General features: G+C 51.9%; 1 protein-coding gene across 4 annotated transcripts in view; it reads right to left on the reverse strand.

Annotated features, from left to right (window-relative positions):
- Positions 1-22,573, reverse strand: part of NRP2 (neuropilin 2) — a 106,444-nt gene extending 83,871 nt beyond the window's left edge. For 3 of the 4 annotated variants that reach the window (XM_021713685.1, XM_021713684.1, XM_021713683.1), the window contains exons 1-2: positions 22,507-22,573; positions 8,670-8,847 (exon numbers count right to left, since the gene is read on the reverse strand). The gene's annotated coding sequence lies outside the window, so the exon portion shown is untranslated. Of the gene's footprint in view, positions 1-8,669; positions 8,848-22,506 lie in introns of those variants that run through there. The other variant, XM_021713686.1, reaches the window with a different exon arrangement.
- Positions 22,574-22,915: the final 342 nt, after the last annotated feature.

Consider the following 22,915-nt stretch of genomic DNA (forward strand, 5'->3'; position numbering starts at 1 on the left):
CAGATCGCAAGAAGACTCCAGGCAGGACCACAGCAGGGTGGGTCAGCCCTCGAAGGGCCTGAACTCATGCCCGGTCATCTGCGAGCTGCTGGTTTTGTACAAGCCCACCAGCTGGCTTGACGGCCACACTGCAGGGCCAACCTGCCTCCGCCTGGGAGGACGTGAGTGCCAGGCAGGGCCCTGGTGGGAGGAAGACAGGAGAGACCCCAGAAGAGATGTCAGCACCCCGACACAGCCCAGCAGCCTGCGCTGAGGCTCAGATGTAACCCTATATCTGCTTGGGCCTCAGTTTCCCAGAAGATGAGACCCAGAATGACTGAGCCTCTATGCCCTTCTACCGCTCTGGTGGGGATGACACAGAAAATCACTCTGAACTTTTAGATGAAAGGTACTCCATAAGCCCAGGTCTCATCAGTGGTAATTGTTGTATAATTATTTTAATGACAATAATGATGATAATGGGGGAGAGATGAAACTTCTTACCTTGAGACAAAGGGAGTTTCTCCCGTGAGAAGTGCCCCTCATCCCAGCTGCTCCAAGTGTACACTCGCCTATCAAACCGCCATGTCCTGGGCGCCATAAGGCGATTATTTGTTCCACACGTTCCCAGCTTGCTTTCCACATGTCTCGCTGTGCCCTGACAGCCCAGCTGCAGACCACTCATACATCTTGCCACCCCACCAAGACACGGGCTCACACCTGCAACACCACGGGCAGGAGGGGCCTCTAGTGCAAAGAATCTGAGACTTCTGCAGGCATGCGGTTCCGGCCCGCACATCTCAACTCCAGACACAGAGGGAGGTGGTGAGGGTAACAGGGAAGTGGTGAGGGTGGCAGGGAGTCAGAGAGGAGGGCAAGGGACTGGGGGGAGGAGAAGAAGGGTGATGGGGAGTTGGGCCTCAGCGTGTATCTAAAGACACTGAGCTCTCTCCTTGACTGCTCCACTAGTGACAGGAGGTGACTCCACAGGAAGAGGCAAAAGAGTAAAAAGAGAAAAGGAGAAGAAAGGCTTCTCAAGGGTATCTAAAGAGATCAGGGGGGCCCAGGTACCTATACACTGTGACAGCAGGTGACAGCCCAAGTGGACTGACATGGGGGTATGAAGGCAGCTTCGGGTTGCCCAGTTTCAAATCCAGCCCCTCCGTTGCCATCTGTGTGGCCTCCCTGGCCTCAGCATCCCTGTCTGTTAAGTGGAAATAACAGTAGCACCACTACCAGGTGGGGGTTAAATACAGAATGTTCTTAGCATGGAGCCTGGTGCGGGCAGGAGCTTGGTGTCTGCTCTTGCTGTCCCATTTCAACAGCTGAGTCCCCAACAGGGCAGAGCAGAAAAGTATGTAGAGACTGCCCAGATGCCAGCTACAGTTCTAGAAAAAAAATGCCTAAAAATCAGGTGGAGTTTCTTCTACTTTCTGCCCCCCAAACCTAAGCCCAGCTCACATTTCTTTCTCCTTTTCCTTTTTAAGAATTTTATTTTGACCCAGCTAACAGTTTTTAGGATTCTCCTTCTAGGGGAAATATTTTTGATCATGTGGATTAAACACAACCATCTACTCTGCAATCAATGAGCCGAGGCATGAGGCGCGAGGTCCTGTAATAAAGGACGGTGTAGAGCACTTTTCTAGAAGAAAGACAAGGGCAGCTCATATTTTTTTCTGGGCTTATTTATCTGGGCAGAAGTAGAAGAATGAAATTAAATTATCTCGAGTTTCTCTTAATCCAAAGGTTTAAATCCCCTTGCCACGAAAAAGGACAAAATAAAGAGAATCTATCTTCTCAGCAGGACTCATGACACCAGGACAATGCACAAATTCCTTTCTGCACTGGGTCTATTTCGTCCTCTTCTTTATCCCTTCCACACCTGGAGCTCTGCCTGAATGTCTCAAGACGGCTCTCGGTGTCATTAGATGGGGAAATTTCACAGAGTTCCATGGGTGAGAGCTGGCTCCATGGAGTGTCCGGCTTCCAGGAGTCCCAGTGCCAGGGTGGTGCCAGGGTGCGGAGGCAGAGCAGGTGGGACACTGCATGGCACAATCTCTCCAGCAGAAGCTAAAGACTTTGCTGGGAAGAATGTCCATGCAGAGCTTGCACCAAGGCGGGAGCGATTGCAACAGCACATATTTAAAAACAAGCGGCCCCAGAGAATCCCACTGCTCTCTAACCATGGCAAAAGCAGGAGGCAACTGAGCTGGGTTTCTCACCCGGGCGAGGGGATGGTGCAGTGGAGCCCTGGCCACAGCTGGTGGGTGCAGGGCGGTTCCAACTGTGCCACATACCTTGGAGGTGGGTCTGTTTCTGTCATCAGGAGAGTTGTTGCAACACAGAGAAGTATTACTGCCCGTGGGCCCCTAGGGGGAATTGGAACATTTCTGTGGCAGGGCAGGCAGTAAATCACAGCCTGGGTAATCATGTCATGGTAATCAAGCCAGGTCCCCAGGGTGAGTGCATGGCACCCTCTGAGCTGCGGGGGACTCTCACTCTTCTCTGTGGGCTCCAGAGATCCAGAGGCCACGCCTCTGGTTGGGCAATCAGGCCTCCCGCCCTCTGCTCAGGGAAGAGACTTGGATCCAGAATTCCATGTGAAAGCAAGCTAACATGGCAGCCTCAGCAAGGGTTCCCTGGCTTTCCCAGGATAAGTCCCATGTTAGGCATTCAGCAGGGGTCTCTCTGGGCATAGGGTATGAGGCTGCAGAGACCCTGCAGGACAGGTGGTAGTTGAGGGGCAGAGTCCCCATAACCTCAGTCTTTCCAGCCCCCGTCTCCTGAGATGGTGGAAGTTGCCTGGTCAGGAAGTAACATGAAGCAGCATTGCTCAGGCCTCTCTGCACCGGGAAGAGGGATTGTGTCAGAGAGTCACAAGGACAGCCAGCCCTTCTTACTCCCCCTTCCAGCACTCACAGGGAAGGAAATGGGTTCAGACATGTTCAATCACTCTGGTTCCTGAAGCAGCAAAACCTCCTTCTTTCTTATCTTGGAGCTTGCTACTGTCTGCCTGGACCACTCACCATACATACTCTCCCTCTGCCAGCTAACTTCTTTGGGATTTGAGCAGGCGTTGCCTCCTCTGAGGAGCCTTCCTTGATCTCTCTGGCCTAGGCTGGATGTGGGTGCTGTGGGTTCACATAACAAGCCCAACATAACAAGCCCAATTATGTCTCCAGCCAGAAGACATGATTTGTGTGTATGTGAGGGGGTGGGGGGCAGTGGGCAGAGAACATCAGATTAAAGAGCACGGATCGAAAATTGGGTGTCTAAGCCAGGTATAGGGGCATGTGCCTGTAATCCCAGCACTTTAGGAGGCTCAGATGGGAGGAATACTTGAGACCAGGAGGCTGCAGTGAGCTATGATTGCGCCAACGCACTCCAGCATGGGAGGCAAAGTGAGACCCTGTCTCTAAAAAGCAAACAAAACTGAAAACGAGTGTTTGGCTTCAAGTCCCTTCTCTGCCACTTAAGAGAGTGGGACCCTGGGTCAGTTGCTGAACTTCTTTGAGCCCAAGTTTCTTCATCTGTAAAAGGGAAAGAACAACGGCGACTTCTATAGATGCTGTTGTGAGGATTAAGTGAGACACTGTAAAGTGCTCAGCCAAGTGCCAGGCTCACAGGGGATGTCTCAGAGCCAGCAGCTTCAACATCGTTACCAGCTTTTTACTCACCTCCTCCCAAACTCTAAGCTCCCTGAGGGCAGAGAGCATGACATGCTCATCTGTACTCTTGAAGCTGCCGTTGTGCCCAACACCCAGTAGGTGCTTAATAACTGTTTCCTGATGCATGTATGCACGGTCTGTTGCCACTCTGCTGGCAAGAGAATCATGTCCAGAGTGGGTAGTGACATTTCTTGCCTGTATCCAACCTCTTGCAATGAGGTCACATCCTCAGATGGACAAATGGAAACAGACCTGGCTGCCTTCCAATGCAGGTTTGAGTCTCTCTGACCTCCCGTCTGGCATCTCCAATGTAGAAACATCACAAAAGCAATCACCCACACACACCTGCTTAGTGCTCTCTGCACTAGGTGCTGCAGGAGTTCAGTAGTCCGTGCCATTGATAACTGACATGATCAGAACACGTGAACAAAAAGCAGGCAACTTGGGCAGCATCAGACAAGATATAGAGGGCTCTTCTGGCTGTAAATAAACTAAAGGCGCCTAGTGTATCTAGGACACTTAGCAGTCAAATGCCCCAAACCTTAAATACCCGGAATTTGAGGGCTGGGGGGTGCAGAAGGAAAGGCCATGAGCAGCTAAACCAATACTAAGAGCCCTGAGCTCTGCTGCTCTTACCCCTGTCCTCTGGGGCCACTCCCTGGTCCTTACTGCTGTGAGCAGGGCTGTCCAGAGCCAATTAGAAATGCCAGACCTGGGACTGTATGGGCAGAGCCCAGACTCTGGCCCCAAACTGCCTAGCAGACAGCAGATCTCTTGACGTAAGGTTAGATAACTCACAGTACAAAGTGAAAACATGTTGACGAGGAGGGCTCAGGGCAAGCACACTCATGACAGGAAGCAAGAGAAGAGTACGCATAGAAAACGGCTCCAACCTTCCCAGGACAAAGGCAAAGGTGCCAAGGCAGGGGCCCGCTTATTGCGCTTCTATATAAACAGGGCAGGCAATCCTGTAAAGGAGTTATTATCATCCTCGTTTTGCAGGTGAGGAAACCGAAGCCTAGGACGTTTAGAAGGTCAACAAAAACTCAAATCTAAATCTGTTCCAAATACAACATTACCTGGCCTCTGCCACAAAAGTGAAGCTTAGCTTTAGAAGCCTGAATCATAAAGAAAAAGTTGACTCCCCTCAGTGGTGGCTCTGCTGAAGAGGACAGGGAAGTGTGGCACGTGATTTAGAAAGTTCCTTATCAGAAATCCCTTACAGGAAGAACTTGGGAAACTTTAAGGAAGAATGTTTCAGTGTCTGGAAATTCCACGGGGATAGAGGGCTGTTCTTCAAGGATTACAGAAAGTGACATGCTGTTGTGCTGAACACATCACTCATGTGGACTTCCCCACGAGGCTTTCAGCTTAGAAGTGTTCTTTCGAGTCTTTTGCGCTTACTGAAACCTATCAAGATACCATCTGCAAATTACCAGTTCTCAAAAGGAGCCAGTTCTTTAGTTTTGGTTTTATTTGGGTGGGCCTCTGGGATGGGTGGGGCCGTCCCCACATGAGGATTCCTGAGTAAGCTGTGGATCAGACGCAGGCAGGTGTTTTGGAAACACATACATCTTTCATTTTAGAAACGGAACAAAATGCTCAACTCTGTGTCTGTGTTTCTAAAACCACAACACCCAGCCCGTTGGCCGATGACTCAAGCCAAAGGCCTGCGCCTGCCCAGCAGCACATTCTAATGTCCTGCTCACTGGGACAAAGCAGCCGCCCCGTCTGCCTGGATGGCCTGGATCCTGCCCTCTTGTCCCTGGCCACAGGAGACTGGTGGTGCCACCGTGGCCTCTGGCCTCTGCCCACAGCTGCCGAGCAGGCCCCAGACGTCTACAGGGGGGAAGGGGCTGGATCCTGAGAGTGGGGCGGGAGAGGAGTAAGGATGCTCACTGGAATGGTGGCCTTGGGCTGCGCTGACTCAGGCAAAGTTGAGGCTCATAAGTAAAATTTTGTAAGTGCCAGCAAGCTGCTGTGGAACGCAGCAAACAGGCTGCAGTTAGGGAGAGGGTTTGTCTGGGGCTCACTCAGTGACAGCCTGACTTCTGGGATGCAGATTTCCAGAGGCAGGGAGCCTAGGGCCCTGGGGCCACCACCCAGGGTAGTCCCTTGCATCAGTCGCCCCCACACCCCAACTCCAGTCATGGCAAGCACTGCGCTAATTCACTCGAGCGCCCTTTCCTCCAGACTTCTGCACCCGCTTCCCCATTCTGCAGGCAGTGCTGCTGTGAGTGCCATCAGGATGGCTCGGGCCTCTTACTTCTGGGAAGTATCCACCCTGTAGGCCTTAAGGGCCTAATCCAGTAAGAGACATGCACCCCATATCAGAGGAGAAAGCAATTGTCCTTAGATAGTAAGTGCTTTCCAAACCAGGAGTTCCTCTGAAACTAGATGAAGGATGGGAGGGACAGGGAGAGGGAGAGAGGGCAGGGACTAGACATTAGATTAGATTCCAGGACTTCCATTAGATTAATTGTTCCTTTCACAGGAGACAGGGTGAGGGAGGAGAAGCCCATTTAATCAGAATGCAAATAGCCATGGCCAGGGAGATGTCAAAAGTATGTCAAAAGTACCTTGAGGGGCTGAGAGACAGAGACTGAGAGAGAGAGAGAGAGAGAGAGAGAGAGAGAGAGAGAGAGAGAGAGAGACACATACAAAAAGAAAGATAGACACAGAGAGACAAAGACAGAGAGAGACAGAGAGACAGAGACAGAGAAAGAGAGACATAGAGACAGAGACAGACACAGACAGAGAGAGAGACACAGGGGAGTGGGGAAGAGATGGGGAGGGACAGAGAATTAAGGTCAAGGCTCAGGACATGAGACCCCACCCCAACAGAGCCTCTCTGACAACTTGGCACTGGGGGAAACAGAACCCAGAAAGGATTTTTCTGACCTTTCTGACCTTTTAGGCTCAAGCCAGAAGCCCAGGATATGCATGGGAGAAACAGAAAGCGGCATGGTAAGGTGGCAAGAGGCCTATATCTGCCAGCTCCCCACCCAAGAACCAGCGGGACATGTCTTGTTCCCTGTCATCTTGTGCCATCTCCTGTCGAAGTTCCGGCTATCTTCCTTCCATCTCAGGGGCCAAGTCCTGGGAGCAGAAGGGGCCCTGCAGACCAGAGCAGGGCCAAGCATGTGATTCCAGCCTTTGTAATTCCTGATGCATCCCAAGCTCAGTAGCTCCCAGTCTCCCTTCCAAAGGCCAAGCCCCTCCCACTGTGGCTCTGCATACCCACAGCCCTGGTGAGTCCCATAAGATCTGCCAGGTAAGCATACAGAGCGTTTCAGTTTGTGCCAAACTTTCCCAGCCCAGTCAGGGAGCAGGACCAAAGCACCATGCATAGAAGTACTTCTAGCAAAAATTTCCATGGATGCTCACTGCCCCGGAGCTAGGAGCCTCAAGGTACTCAGCAAATGTACCCTATATGCATCTGACCTAAAAGAGGTGTTGCGCCACCCAAGTCGCCCACTATGTCCAGTGTGACTCTCTGCGACACAAGGTGTCCAGCCAGAACACCCTCCGCTTTCCACAGAGACTACTCTCTTGTTAGGGGAACACCGCCATGTAGGTGCGAAGTGGGCCTAGGTTCACTGAGCCTCTCAGTCTAGCGCGTGTCCAAGAGGAGCCTTGTTTCCTCCACAAGGGAGGGCTGGCCCGACCAGGTCTGCTCTGAAACAAGGGCCAAGGCTTTGCCCACGTCCCCACTGCCCTGTCCACAACCCCTTGCGAAACTTCTAGTTCTTGCAATGTGTTACCACAAGGAGCACGCAGACAATTCACTGATCACATGGGGGTTATGGCAGCTGAAACATTCCTGGAACAGACGCGGTCCTGGCACTTCTTTTCTGCAGGAGACTCTCACTTTCGTCTTGACAAGTACTCTGGAGAGAGTGTACTGTATGGCAGAGGAATCCCCCTTCTTGGTCAATGCCGTCTGCTTCCTGATCCTGACTTGTAGAGACCGTGGGGTGCACATGGCATTTTTAAAGTACACACTAATGTCTGCATGCCCAGCTGGTGCCTCCTAAGCTGCCCACGGCCAAGGCGGCAGAGCTGATGTGCTAAGACCAGCTGAGCCACCTCAGGTGGCTGACTCAACCTCCCTGTGGTCCAGTTTTCTCTCTTCTGCAAAGTGGAGATCACAACTGGCACCAGCATCCCAGAGCTGTTGCGAGAAGTGAGTGGACTCATATTTGTCAAGCAATTAGGCCGTGTTTATGAAGTGGATTCCTAACACCAACCAGCCTGTGCATCAAGAATCACATCAAGCATCACTGTACCCACACAGACTGCCCGCATACACTGAGATTTGTTCTTCTTTTTCTACAAGGAAAACTGCTGCCACTTCATAAAATAACCAGCTAAGCCTCCATGGCTCACTGCAGAGGAAGCATTCTCCACTGCTAGCTTTTGCTTTTTGTTGCTGTTGCTTGCTTTTATTTATTTATTTTTTGTGGAGATGGGGCCTCACTCTGTTGCCCAGGCTGAAGTGCAAGGATGAGATCATAGCTCACTGTAGCTCTGACCTCCTGGCCTAAGCAGTCCTCCCACCTCAGCCTCCCAAGTAGCTGGGACTATAGTTGTACACCACCATACCTGGCTAATTTTTTTAATTTATAGAGACTGGATCTCATTGTATTTCCCAGGCTGATTTCAAACTCCTGAGTTGAAGTGATCCTCCTGCCTCGGCTTCCCAAAGTACTGGGATTCCAGGCATGAGCCACTGCGCTGGCCCAACTGCCAGACTTTGGAGATAGGATGACATTCTCTACACTTCATTTGGGGAGGCTCCTCCCACCACAAGGCAGGGGTGGAAGGGTGGTAGTGGTGATGATTAACTACACTTTACATCCCCCGAAAGAGAACATCATCCTGAAGTTTCTCTCTGGGACTAGGCTGCACCCCTGGCTCGCAGCAGGTCCTAGGCAAGGTGTGGTACTATCAGGTGACAGGAGTAACAAGTGCATGGGGGCGGGCCTTGGCAGGACACCGGGCCGGACGGGTGTGGCTTACTTGCAGTCGTGCTTCTCGATTTCAAAGTGGGGGTTGAAGTTGAGCACGATCTTCTGGTTGGGCTCGGGTGCATACACCACCCACTCGCAGTTCTGGTGGGAGGGGTAGTCCTGGGGGTACCCGGGAGAGGTGATGTAGCCAGCATCTTTGGAATTCAGGCGTCCTCCACACGGTGGGTCTGAAATAAAAACCAACAATCACATACTTCAGAGGTGCCCCGGCCTCCTGCTCCCACAACTGCTTCCACCGTGGTTGCCGAGGTAAGGCCACAACCCTCCTGTGGCCATCCAGAAGATGAACCCACTCACTCACTCAATGGAAGAGATGGCTCCAGCTTATCCTGACCTGCCCACCTGACTACACATGCACACAAGTGGAGTATTCCAGAACACAGCCATAAATATCCCCAATTACATGGTCTATGACTAGCAAAACAAAACTGTAGACTTCATATGCTACCCGCACCTCCCACCCTGGCCATGTCCTCTCCCGTGCCCTCCTGTCCCTGTCTTCATCTCACAGATCTCCCATGTTCCTGGGGTTCAGCAGCCTGGCCCAGCAGCCACAGCTAAGGCTTAGCCCGACAATGGTGGTTTTGTGGTCCTGGCCACAGGAGGGCTGGGAACAATTACACATGGGGTGGAGGAAGCACTTTCTGCTTTGGGCCAGAGCAGGCCCTGGAGGGTGATTATTTAAGCTTTTTTTTTTCCAAGAAAAAAAGCAAGAGCCCCAAACATTTAATTCCACATACACCACAAATTTGATTTATTATTTCATTATACCCAGAGTGGAAAAATCTGTATCAGAGAATCCACTGGCTCCGACCTCAGAATTTCAACAAAGGTGCTTTGTGCTAAGGGTGCCTGTGTTTTTTTGTGTGCCCGCTACCCATGGTGCCTCCTGCCTGGTCACTACCACCAGAGTGTGCTGCTGCCTTGTCCAGCCATGACGGCCGTCTGCAGGGAGCCAACTCCCTGGCCAGTGCACCAGGCTGGATGAACAGCTTCCTATGGCCCGGAGGAAAGGGGCTGTCCTCAAAGACACATGCATTTGAAGGATTTCATCTGTTGGGGGGTTCTGCCACCCCCTGTAGGGGTCCTGGGACACAGGGGGTTTGTTTGATACCAACCTACAACAGAAGCCAGAAAGGCACAGGAGTTCCCAGGAGCCTCTGGTAGGCCTTCCCGGGCCACTAGCATGGATGTGGCCATCTGCATGGTTGTGAATTATGCATTAGGCTGAGCAATCCCTCCCCCACTCCAGGAGGGCCTCTCTCCTGTTCCCTCTTCCAGGGAATGAGTCCTGCATTTTTAACTCCACAGGTGCACTTTACTACTCCCTGTATCAGCTAATATCAGTGTCTTCTAGGCTCTACTTTGGAAGGCTGGTCTGATGGGCCTGGAATGCAAACTGCATACAGCAGCCAGGGCACAGGTCACACAGCAGCCTCTGCGGTGACAAGCCTCTAGGGGCTCACTCTGCCACGCCCAAATGCCCAGGATCAAACGGGTAGAGACAGGCAGTGGCTCCTTGGGCCAGCAGACGCCACGTCATCCTCCACCCAGTCAGTCCAGGGCACGACCTCCCACTCTGAGCACACGAGGCCAGTGGTGAGGCCAGCTCCTCAGCAGCCAATGCCTATAGCCCTCTGGAGGCCCACACCAGCTCCTACACAGGGCACCTTCACCCTCCAGTCAGCCAAGCAGGGGCCCCTGGTCCTGACTCATGCCTGAGACCAGTTGAGGAGTTCTGAGCAGGCAGAGGCAGGGGATGGAGGTCACCAGCTGCTCCCACCAAACTAGCAGAACAGGGAATCTTCTACGGAGTGCCTCTGCCAACTATTTAGGAGAAAACTGCCCCTCTGCTATCAGCTTGTCCCAAACCATACTTTCTGCCTTGGAATGCACTGGCGGAAACCAGAGCTCCCATTTAGCAACCTCATGGTTTCTACTTCCACACCCTCTCTCTCTTCTCACTTCCCCTACTTCTCTCCAATTACTCGCGGGAAAGAAAAGCTCTCCCTACTCTCTGCACCCTGGGCTGGAGATTTTAGTAATTAGACCAGGCACACAGATCAGCAATAAAGACAGGAAACTTCCTCCCAGGAAGGTTTCATTTCTCATCTACTCCAGAAGCAATCATTTCCCCACTACCAAAAAACAAACAAACAAAAACAACAAAAAAATCCAAAACTTAAACTGTATATATATCCCATAGCTGATAATCTGCACTTTTTACTGCTAAACCAAAGGAAGCAGAGCAACCCATTTCTTTTTTCTGTTCTTTCTTTATCTGAAGAAAATCGAGGCACTTATTGAAATATCCAAGAACTCATTAAGACATCTGTCCTGGCTGTGTGTGGTTAACCTTTTCAATACCCAAACATTTACAGACTCACATTTTGTGTTTGGATTGCATCCACACGCAGAAACGCACACACAGATATTGAACATACATCAATTACATATACATATCAGTAGCTCACACTTCAGTCCTGTACACACATTCACACCTTCTCATGAAATATCACACATCATTTGCACAGACATATATCCACAAAGATAAATACTAGAATGGCTGTCTCTATTTTTCTTGGAGAGAAGATAATTCAGTAAAAACTGCAAAGAAAACATACTTAATTCTTCTCTATCTCCTCTTGATAAATGCTCTTTCATCCCCAGATTTGGGGACCCTTTCTTTCTTAAATACAAACACACCCCAGTAGACATTAGCAAGAGTTTCTTCTGGAAAGCTGTACCAGCCATTATTTTGCAGGCCTCGATTATGATCCAGAATGAACTCCATAGCTGCCCTGTTTTCAAGGAGTCCAGAGAGTTGAACTCAGGGGTAAAGCCCTGAAGGCTAATCTCTGTACACAGGAGACTGACCCTGGGGAAGCCTGAACCACTGAGCCTGTCTGGTGAGTTGACAAAGGACTTTATTCTCCAGCTCTTTTATGAATACCTTTTACCTGAGGCAAATTCATTTCTCAAAGAGAAGCAGCAAAATCCAAGTGTGGATGATTCAGAGCTGTTTTCTCCTGCACCTGGGAGGGAAGCCTGTAGGATGAGATGGCCCAAGGACGAAAGTGATGAGGTGTCAGCTCTAGATGTAATTTGAAATGAAGAGAACACTAAGTTCTGATGTCACCAAGTTCTGATTCCCTCAATGACTACTTAGGTGTCTTTATTTGAAGTGTAAGGTATTAGATTGCTTTAAAATATTTGTTATTCTCTCTCCTTCTTTCCCTCTCAGGTGTCTTTGCTGGTGGCCTGAGTGTCACTGAAGCCTAAGCCTAGTGAAGTGTAGCCCCGGAGAAGATAGGAAGCTCTGTCCCCATTTGCGCAGGGACTCATGCTCTTATAGAACTTCTAAGGGCCACTTCTTGGTTTCTTGGCAATATCTGATTTCAGGGAACATTAAGAAGGGGAAAAGAAAGATCTTTAAAAACTCTGGCCTGCCTTCTAGGAAAAGTAAGTTGGTATTGTTTTAAATGAACAGTTTGGTGGGGCGTGGTGGCTCACACCTGTAATCCCAGTACTTTGGGAGGCCGAGGCAGGAGGATTGCTTGAGCCCAGGAGTTTGAGACGAGCCTGGGCAACATAGTGAGACCTCATCTCTACAAACACATCAAAAAACTAGCTAGGTGTGGTAGCGTGTACCTGCAGTCCCAGCTACTCAGGAGGTTGAGGTTGGAGGATCACTTGGGCCCAGGAATTTGAGGCTGCTGTGAGCTATGATTGTGCCACTGCACTCTAACATGGGCCACAGAGTGAGACCTCGACTCAAAAATAAATAAATAAATAAATAAAAAACAAAGGAATACTGTATGGCCTGAATGTGACAGTAATAGTTGCTGAAAATGCAAATTAGACTGTTGGGAGGGCTTTTAGAATAATAGGAATGGCAATGACTGGTAAAGAACAGTCAGACCCCTTGGCTGAGATGAACTGAAGGAGAAAGTGCTTGGCAGAACCAGGGAGACTTGGGGACTGGCTGGATGGGGGTGTGTGTGTGTGACAGAGCCAGCTGTTGTCAAAGGTGAGTCTGGGGGAATGGGACTGGGTCACCAGGAGAGGGAGGGGGTGATATCAGCAAAAAGGAGGAGGGTGGCACTGGGCTTCAACTTGGGGTGACCTCTCTGGGTATCAGTTTCGTAAATTGTAATTCCATGAATGGATTGAATTAGGTGTGTCATTTTCAAATTTTTTTAGAAGTGGTATTTTTTCCTTGAACAAAACTGTATGCTGGCCCCCAATGTACAAACCAGAAGTGGGGCTCTCCTGGGATAGTGGGTGAGAGGCAGCAGAAGCAGGACTGAGCCCAGCCCTCTAGCCCCTGCCTTCCTTGGGGGAAGGGGGGTGCTTCCCCATAAGCACATGACAGCTTCCCGGTGTATAGTTCAAACCCACTAAACTGCATTTGAGTTCCTGGTTCCTTTAAAGTGCATGGAAAAGAGACAATAGATAATGAGGGGACATTTGTTCTTCCAGATACCCAAGGGCCCTGGGTGGAGAATGGTATGGGTCCCATGTCTCCTGAAAATAAGATGCTGTATTGACGTTATCATTTGTTCCTCATCCAGAGCATAATCCCCTCCTGTCCCTATTTTCACAGCATTGTTTTCATTTAATTACTGGCAGCAAGGCCAACAAGAAACTCTTTCTTCTACTTAAAAAGATAGAAGGTTGTCGCCTTGCTACTAAGCTTATTCCACCAGGGCAGTTCACTGGCAATTGCACTGGGTCAAGATTAGGAAGCCAAGAAATCGGGTCTGGCCTTATCCCAGACAGGTTGTGTGACCATGAGTAAGTTAGTAGACAACTCTGAGCTTTGTTTCTCATCTATAGAATGAAATCTCCATCGATCTAAAGGTCAGTACCAGTCCTAAGTCCAAAGCCTTATAACGTGGTGGGGAAAGATCTTCTAACCCACAGACTGAATCAAACATTCAAAAGATTCTCTACCCTCCCAGACAATGAGATACTTACTCAAGGTGTACTCTGTTTTATTTGCTTGGTAGACCTGAAACAAAACTCCAGGATTCTTCAGAGGAACATGTCTGTCTTGCATTATGGGAGTTCAAATGTCTCTCTTAATCACATTAGCTCTACTGACATGAGCTCCTTTTCTTTGCCGAGTCTGTGGCTGCATATTTATAAATATTGTGGCTACACAGCTCTGTGCGTGAGCATGTCCACGGCCGTGTGCATGAAAAGAAAGACCAAGTGAGTTTCTCCAAATCCCTCCCTCAGATCATCTAAGCCCTTTGCTCCAGGTTTTAACCAAATTGTGCTCACCAACCCAGGATAAGCTGCTTTTTAATGGTTATTTCTGTGAGCTGAGGCTGGATTCTGTTTTATTCAAAGCGACCTCAGCCTGTCACAAGACACTCTCATAAAATCCGTGTCTTGGCTTCAGCTGTGAAGAAGTGGGCCAATCCATCAGCCCAGGAATGCAGCCGTTTGACCGCTTCCTAAGGCAGCCGGGAGGGAAGAGGGATGCAATCCACTCGATTTATGGAGGCAGCAAATGGAAACCCTCAGGAACTTCTGCAGATAAAGTTCACAATCTGCATAAAAGAACCATCTGGGAGGGGTGGTGGGGAAGGAGAGATGGACCCAGAGACCAGGCGAGGAAGCCCTACTGGTGTGGGAAAAAAGAGTGAGGAATAAGGCAGACCTGTCTCCCCACACCTCCAGTGAATTTCTGGGGCCAGAACTGGAAACTGGATCTGGAAATAGGGCTTTTTGACCATCTCTCCCACTCAATCTAGATTCTAAAAACAAACCCTCATTCAATCAGTAAAATGTAAGTTTGATGCGATTACCTCCCCTGACCTCGAATCATGCCACCTGTGGTAACCTTGTTATTTGTCATCTTATATCATAAACAAATGCAATTCCAATAGGGCAGCCAATATAATGCCATTAGTTGATATTTATGTCCACTCCTTCCTAGCCCTCATTGCAAATGCAATTGTGATGCCATTGATGAGAGATCTGGGATTACAATTCCTGACCATTTTAACAGACATTTGGGGAAGGAAGCAGAAGAAGAATAATTTTGAGATCTCTCCAAAAACTGAAGGAGAAAAGGGGTAATATAATAACTTTTTTCATTTATTTTGATTAACCAAAGCTTGTGCTGAAACATCAATGGCTCCCCATTGGTTAGTAAATGAAACTCAAACTCCTTGGCCTAGCGCTTGGGCCCTGCAGTGAGTCCCAGCTATTCTTCCTAACCTTATTTGCAATCATTTCCCACCATACATTCTAAACCGCAGCTTCTTTTTTTAAAATTTTTTAATTTAAAAAATTTTTTTAAGTTAGAGTCTCACTCTGTCGCCCAGACTGGAGTGCAGTGGCTGCTCCTGGCCACCGCAGCCTTGACCTGCTGGGCTCCGGTGATCCTTCCGCCTCAGCCTTCCGAGTAGCCGGAATTACAGGCACGCGCCACCATGTCCAGCTAATTTTTTGATTTATTGTAGAGATGAAGTCTCACCTGCCCAGGCGGGTCTCGAACCCGTGGGCTCAGGCAATCCACTCACCCCAACCTCTCAAAGGCGCCGGATTACAGGCTAAGCCACTAAACCGCAGCTTCTGAGCATTTCCCAAACAAACCCAGCGTCCATCTCTCTCCTCCTGCCTCCCCCTTCCCCATGCTAAATCCCATGCTACCTAGGCTCTTCCTCCTCTCCCACACCAGGAATCATCTGTCCTCTCTCTTATCCCAGAGGCAGAAACTCTAGCATCTTCTGAGGTGTGTGAGTGTTCGGGATGGCCTTGCCCCTTCTGCTGGGCCACCAGCAACTTGAAGGCATGACTCCTTTTTAACCCACCTTTGGCAAACCTTTTGAGATCAAACCCAGAGCCTGTCCCAAAAGCCAGATGCAATGAAGTTTGATGAATTAATTAATTAAGAATTGCCTAGAGCAACAATAAGTGTATTGTTAGGCATGACCAATTCTGAGAGGTTTAGCACACATGATCTGCTCCTATGGTGACTGCCCTTCCTTCCCCACCCACAGCTGTTGTGACATGCAGATGTTTTTTTTTTTGGTGGTAAATTGAGAGTTTAAATAGCTTGTCTGGGATAATAACACCTAGTCCAGGATCAGGGTGGAGTTAGTGTGAACTACGTCTCCTGGGACACCTGACCCTTAGGTAGTAATAATGATGGTCAAAGGACACTCACATGTTAATTCTAGTAAAGCTAATTTATCTGAAGGCTTTTTTTTTGTCCCTTTCTTTCCCATCCCACAGTCCCAAAGGCAGTTTCTAGATATATGCTGCCTATCACAGAGGGAAGATGCTGAGTCTTCCATCATGCACTTGCTGGGGGACTGACTCTGGCTGGGTTCAGCCAGCCCCACCTGCCCCGTCTCTGCCCCTAGTGTGTCTTTTGGGCACATCTGCTTTATTCTTCCCTTTATCCAAACAATCATTACCATTTGACCCAGTCATGTGCGTTTCCCTTTAGGGGCTCTCCAGACCTGACACCTGGTATCACGGGACTCCTGGAGACAGGACGAGAGCCCACAGGCTCGTGCATCCTGCTGCCAACCACGCAGTCCTGCATGCCACCGGGAAAGCGCCCTTTTGTTACTCCCAGCCCCACCCTGTCTTCTGGAAAGAGATCATGATTCTTTTACAAAGACCCAGAGGGTTACGGTATGAAAAGTCTTGCTGGGTGAAAGCTATATTGTCTTCATGACTTTCTTGAGTTTGGCTGCTAAAAGCAGTGCAGAGCAGGAGTCATTACATGCTCCGGAAGCACCTTAAACACAGTGGTCCCTGCTGAACACAGCTCAGGGACACAGGATGCAGGGGAGGGAAGGGAAAGGGGGGACTCAAAAAAAGTGGAGGCAGGGACACTGGAACAGAAGAGCAAGGAGGAGCCATGACTCTAGAAGAGAGGCAGCAGCAAAGACCTGCCTCCCAAAGACAGGGGCTGAGAGGGTGCTGTGAATAGGCACACAGCTTTTGTGGGGACAAGCTGAGGATCAAACTGTCACTTTCCTAATTCAAAATCTCACATCTCACAAAAACAAACTTCCCACAGTGGCTGGAGCCTGCTTCCTATGACGGGAGATCCAGAGAGCTCCACTGAAGCGGTGTTACGATCGGATGATAATAGCACTGGCCCCATCTGTGCCTGATGGTATTCCATGACACCTGACGCAGCCCACCAATCTTATGGAGTGGGTGCTGCTATCAAACACCTTTCCCAGTGTTGGTAATGAAACCATCCCATTACCTCACCCAGGAGTGAGGTAATGAAACCATTCCTCCCTTGGCCTTGTCTCATTCAGGCAGATCAAGCCCTGAAAATAATGAAGCTTGTCCCAGAAGCTCTCCAGGACCAGCTTCTGCCACATCTTCCAGGAATGAGTTAAAAAAAAAAAAAAAAAAAAAAAAGGGCAAACAGCTAAGTCCTTCCCTGGAAGGAACAGGGAACAGTACAGGGACTAACTTCTGAGGATCAAAACACTTATTTGTCCCTGAAGGAGGGTGCCTCAAAAATGGCCCTATGAAAATGGTGGTCAGATGATAAAACACCTTCCAGATAAAGACACTGAGGCAGAGAGATCAAGTACTCTATTATACAGGGCTCCTGGACCACAAAGTGGCGTGGCTGGGCTGAATTTAAACCCAGGCCTCTGGCCCAGTGCTTCAGAAGCTGTAGGCCAATGAGGGTGACCCCCTAAAACTTCAGAGGACACACTTAAGGAAAGACAAACGTTTGCCTGCTTGAAAACCCCCATTTCTTCACCAGGCCAGTACCTGCCTATGTGAACAAGAAGAGATATGGGGGGAGGTTGCTGGGGGAACCTGGCACCTCTCCTCCTCCCCTGTGCCCTGCCCTCTCTCCTGTGTTCTGGAGATACTGGTCTGGGACCTGGAAGGGGTAAAGGGCTGGATACTCAGGTCTGAAACATGTACCACAGCAGCGAAGGGTCTTTGTCAACACCCGCTTCCCTCCTCCTCAGCCCCCACCTTCCCTGTCCTAAACGCCATGCTGTGATTGTTCTACTGGACAGGAACAGCCTTTTCAGAAATGGGGGATTTATTTGTATACCACAGCTGGTCTGCCAAAGGTCACATAATTTGGCAACATTCCCAGTGGTTAAAAATTAATTTCTCCTTATTAATACAACCAAAGTCCCATAGGAGAGGGGCTCAGCCTTATCTAAACTTGACAGCTCCTAAACCTTTAGAAGATGCTTTCTCCTGAAGGGCCAACGCAGGCAAGGCCACTGTGTCCTGGAATCCAGCTCCACTGGATCCGGTGAGGTAATGAAACCAGCCTTCCCTTGGCCTTGTCTCATCCAGGCAGATCAAGTCCTGAAAATAACGTAGGATCTCTGGGACAAACTTCTGCCACATCTTCCAGGAATGAGTTAATTAAAAAAAAAAAGGCAAACAGCTAAGTTCTTCCCTGGAAGGAACAGTATGGGGATTAACTTCTGGGGATCAAAACACATATTTGCCCCTGAAGGAGGGTGCCTCAAAGATGACCCTGTGCAAATGATGGTCAGATGATAAAACACCTCAAATATGTTAATGAGGCTACAAACTGTCACCCAGATGTCACTCTTCAAGTCCTTTCTTGTCAGTTCAAGACATTAAAAAGGTATTTTGCATTTGCTCTATCTCTGTAAAAAGGAAACTCTTGTCTTCAATTCATAAAACCTTTCCAAACTGAACCATTGGGGATATATTCTGAAAAATATTCTGTAAACTCCTTACCAGTGAACCTGCCTCTTGAATTCTGTCCACTCAGAACTGTCCCACACTGGGGTCACCAAGTCAGTTCATTTTCTTGATTGTTTTAATGAACAGCTGGGTGGGATGAAAATCACCCAGGTCCTCAGAGTCACCCAGTCCAGGTTTTCTCCCCAGGGGTCCTCATGCTTCATGGCAAATGAAGTGGCGTATGGACTCCTAGCTCTTCTTGTGCTTTGAAGCTGGGACTCTCCTTTGTAGAATGTGGACTTCACATACAAAAGAGAAGGGAGGCAGGGGGACCTGCGGCGTTTGGCAGGCAGCAGGAGGCCCGCTGGGTGGCCGTGGTGGGGCACTGCAGCCTTCCAGCCTCCCACTGTGCCTGAGAGGGCTCCGAGTGACAGGAAACCCCACACCCCCAGTGTTGCCCAGGCTCTGCCAGGCATATCTTGGACAGGCAGGAACCTGCCTACTGGGGGAGTGTGCCCCTTGCCACAGTTTTGCACTGTGTACTCTGCTGGCAATGGGGCAACCTCCTACCTCCAGGCGCCACTGATGGGGAAAAGGTTACCCGGCACCCGTTTAACGTGGGCAGGAAACCAGTTCCCAGAGCCAGAGCAGGCTGTCTGTAAAATCTAGGCGTTTACAGTTTTACTTGCAAATTACTAAGCTGACTCAAGACCATCCAGCATTGTGGGTAGACAGACTAAAGAAACCCTTCAAACCCTCCTTGCTCTGTTGCCTAGACCTCAAGGCTTCCCCTTCAGGAGCTGTTTGAACCCAGACTTGTCTCCCACAGCCAATTTACACCTCTTATCTGATCATCCAGCCCAGACAGGAGGCTGAATGGGCCGAACGTGTCCATGGCAATGGTGTTAAAACCAAGCACAGATCAAAGCTCTCCCGGCGAGGGGGGAGGGGACGCGGTTATGGGGCCTGGGTTCTTCTGGCCCGGTTGGTGTGTCCCGGAGGTGGGGACGCTGGGGCTGGAAGCTGCCAGCATCGGAAGAAACCCATTGTCAGGACTCGAATGATTTCCGGAGCAAAACCCAGTCCCCGCAGGCCATGACGAACGGCCTTCGTGGCCGCGGCTGATGGGGAATGGCCAGCGCCAGGGGGCTCTCCTCTCCCTCGACTCCGAGAGGAGAGAAGCAGGGAACGCAGCCCGGAACTGGCCGTCCACCCACCCTTCGGGAGATTCACCCCCAGAAGCAGGAGCTGCAGCGCCCATGGGCGGAGCCCCCAGACTGGGAAGCCGATTAGATTCCTGCCCTCACAACCCAGATGATTCCCGGGGAGACGACCGGTTCACTCCAAATGCCTCCTCCCCCGAATCTAAGCGCCATTGTCCCCCACCCTACGTGGGGCTGAGCGGGAAGGAGCCCAGGCCTGCACGAACCAGTGTTGGTGTTAGGGAAGAGCCAGTCCGGAGGAGGAAGCACTGGCCGCGAGCATTCTTATCTCCCGTGCAGAAGCACTGAGCACGGCGGGAGGGCGGCGGGGGCTGCTCCGGATCGAGCCGCGGCCGCCGCGGAACTTCCCGGCGTGGACAGCGCCAAGACGTGCCCGGGCTCCTCCGGGGGTCCCCAGGAGGAGGGGTACGGGACTGGCGGAGCCTTCGCCCGGCTTTGCCAGCGCCGGGAATCTTCCTGCTTAATAGCACGCACGTGGATAGCTCGTCCTTGTTCTCGCCGGGCCCTGTTCCTGCGGCGCGGCCCAAACAAATCGATGCGGCGGTAGAGACCGCGAAGGGGAGGAGAGGGCTCTGGTGCCCACCACGTGGGCCGCGCGCTCCCCACCTGCTCCGCGCGACTTGCGGGCGTCCCTGCGACCCTCCGCATCCCCGAATCTCCCTCACACCCCGGGCCCGCCCCCTACGAGCTTGCGGCGCAGAGAGGAGCGCAGGGGGCTGGAGGGGTCCCCGAGTCGCGGCGGGAGGAAGGCAGCGGCATCACCCTCGGCTGGGGAGAGGGGAACCCGGGGCGCCTTGCCCCTGCAGCCTCCCCGTACGCCCGGCCCCGGGGCCGCGCCGCGCGAGGGTCCTCTGCTCAGGGCTCCCCCCCACCTCGGCCGCGCCTTCCGCCTTTCCCCGAACCCCTCTCCGAATAGGTTCTCTGGGCCGCCCTTCTAGTCGCCGGCGCCCCGGTGGAGTGCGGGGTCTCGCCCGCCTCGCCCTTTCCATCCGCTGCCGGTTCCCGGGCGTCAGTGGGTGGCTCCGCTTGGAGCCCGGGCTCCCGACCGCGTGTTGGGGGCTGGAGACTGTCCACCCGGCGAGTCCCAGCCCCGGGGTCCTTTTCCTTGTCCGGGTTCCCGGGCCTCGTCGCGAAGGACCTGCCCCGCGCTCTGGGCTCCTCTGGCAGTGACGCAGCGGCCGGGCGGGGAGGGGGCTCTGCGGAGAGCCGGCGGCAGGTGGCAGCGCGGGCGTGGGTCCGAGCGGGGCGGCGCGCACACGCGCACACACTCCACGCGGCGCGCAGGGACAGATGTGCGAACATCTGGGGTGGGAGACGGCCCCGAGTCTCACGACCCCTCCCTCTCTGCCCGGCACACGGAACCTGAAGTTGCATGTGTGTACTGGTGTGTGCGCGCACCAGGCCTGCTGGAGTCCGCGTCTGAATACATAATACACCGTGGGCATCCCCAGGACGCGCGCGCGCGCGCGCGTACACACCACACCACACCACACCACACACACACACACACACACACAAACGCACAGCAAATACCACAAACACACATCATTCACACAGCATCCAGGTCTGTGGGAGGTAATTTCATTTCGCTTCAAGCTGGGAATTTAAAATTAAGGCAACAGGGGCGTGGGGAGGCCCAGAAAACCTCCCGTGGGCCCAACGCCCATCCCTTTGATACGGCTTGCAGCTGCCCTGAAGACCAGTTCAGGCAGACTGTGGATTTGGCAAAGGCCTTCCTGAAATTTCCTCCCCCACAAACAAGCGCCCAAGCTTAAAGTGGCGTAGTGTTGGGGAAGGAGGATGGGTGAGGACCAGAGCTAAGCCGGACGCCAGGAACCCCTCGGCCCCTCAGCTGACCTGCGGGAGGGCGGGGATGGGGGATGCCTCGGGTGAGGGCACTCCAGGAAGGTTTTCCTCCTTTCTTCTACCCCATCTCCACAGAGGATCCCACCCCAATCACCTGTAGCAGCTGCTAAGAGTTTTGTTGTCAGATTCCGGACACTGTTCTCAGAGTGGACACAGGCTCAGCCTGGAGCGTGGTTCTGGGAGGAGCGGGCCGCCCATCGGCGTCCCGTGAGACCAGAGACCCCTCTCAGAAAGTCAGCCCTCCGCTCCCGCCGGCGCCGCAGCCGGTCCTGGCCCGGGCGCTTTCTCCGCAGCGGCCTGTCCACGCGCCCTTCTTGGCAGGGGTAAGAGCAAATTCTACTCAAAAGTTTCTAACCACTTCTCAGGAGTGAGCGACCTCCGAGGGCCTGCATTGTGTCCCATCTCATACTTTTTAAAAGAACACCTGATTTGCTTTCCCAGAAAGCACACGGATGCAGTGGAGACAGCAGGGACGACCGGCAGCGGCGGCCCAAAAGCCTGGGTTTCCGCTGCAGGCCAGCTCGCCCCCGGCCCCAGCCCTGAGATTCCGCGGCGTCGCCACCCATTCTGCAAGGGATCCACACAGCCTCTGAGAGCCAAAAGGAAGCTCTGCGCTCCGGAGCCCTTCAGCGAACGTTGCTCGAAGCGGCCGAGGGGGGATGCGAGTGATTTATGCTCCACTGGAGGCTGGAGGAACTCGAGGGAGATGTGCTCCGCTCCAAGACAGGAAAAAATCCCCCAAAACTGCAACGCTAAAGCTTTGTAGTATTTTTAAACCTTTGATTCAGGCCATATGTGACATCTGAACACCGCCAAATTCTGTCTCAACACACACACACACACACACACACACACACACACACACTCGCGCTTCTAGCAGGAGAGGAAACTTGGTTCAGCCGCGGTGGGCCGGGAGGCCAGCGGGGACCCTCCCGAAATTACTGAATATGGAGGCAGTCTCCCCGGCGCGCTGCGGGGCCTCTGGGCTCCAGCGCCGCCTTTACATGGGAAACCATGTTGAAAGGGACAGAGAAACTTTCAGGGGCTTACCTGCCTGGCCTCTGACTTGGCGTCCTGAGGAGTGGAGGGCCAGGAACGTCCAGGTGAGCAGAATCACGTCCATGCTGGGGAGGCGGCTTTTCCCCGAGCCGGGCGGCCGGTTCCTCGCACAATTGTGAGTCTTTGTGTTTTTTCCCCCTTATCTTCCTCCTCGAAGCGTCTTCTGCAGCGGGTCTAAGGGTCCGTGTCTCCCTCCAGGGTCCCGGCGCCCGCCCGCACCTCTCCCCTGGCTGGAAGGTGCTCTCCGCCGCGAGGAGCGGGGCTCCCGAAGTCAGCAGAGGGAGTCGGCCGGGGCGCGGGGTCGGGATTTCCCTCCAATCCAAGGCGCATCTGTGTCCGCTCCAGTTCCGCAAAGTGTCATTTCCTTGATTCTACACCAGCGCGGACGTTTCCCGAAAGC

This window comes from Carlito syrichta, unplaced genomic scaffold, assembly GCF_000164805.1.
Source record: "Carlito syrichta isolate Samal-C Ts95f unplaced genomic scaffold, Tarsius_syrichta-2.0.1 Scaffold304675, whole genome shotgun sequence".
Lineage (NCBI taxonomy): Eukaryota > Metazoa > Chordata > Mammalia > Primates > Tarsiidae > Carlito > Carlito syrichta.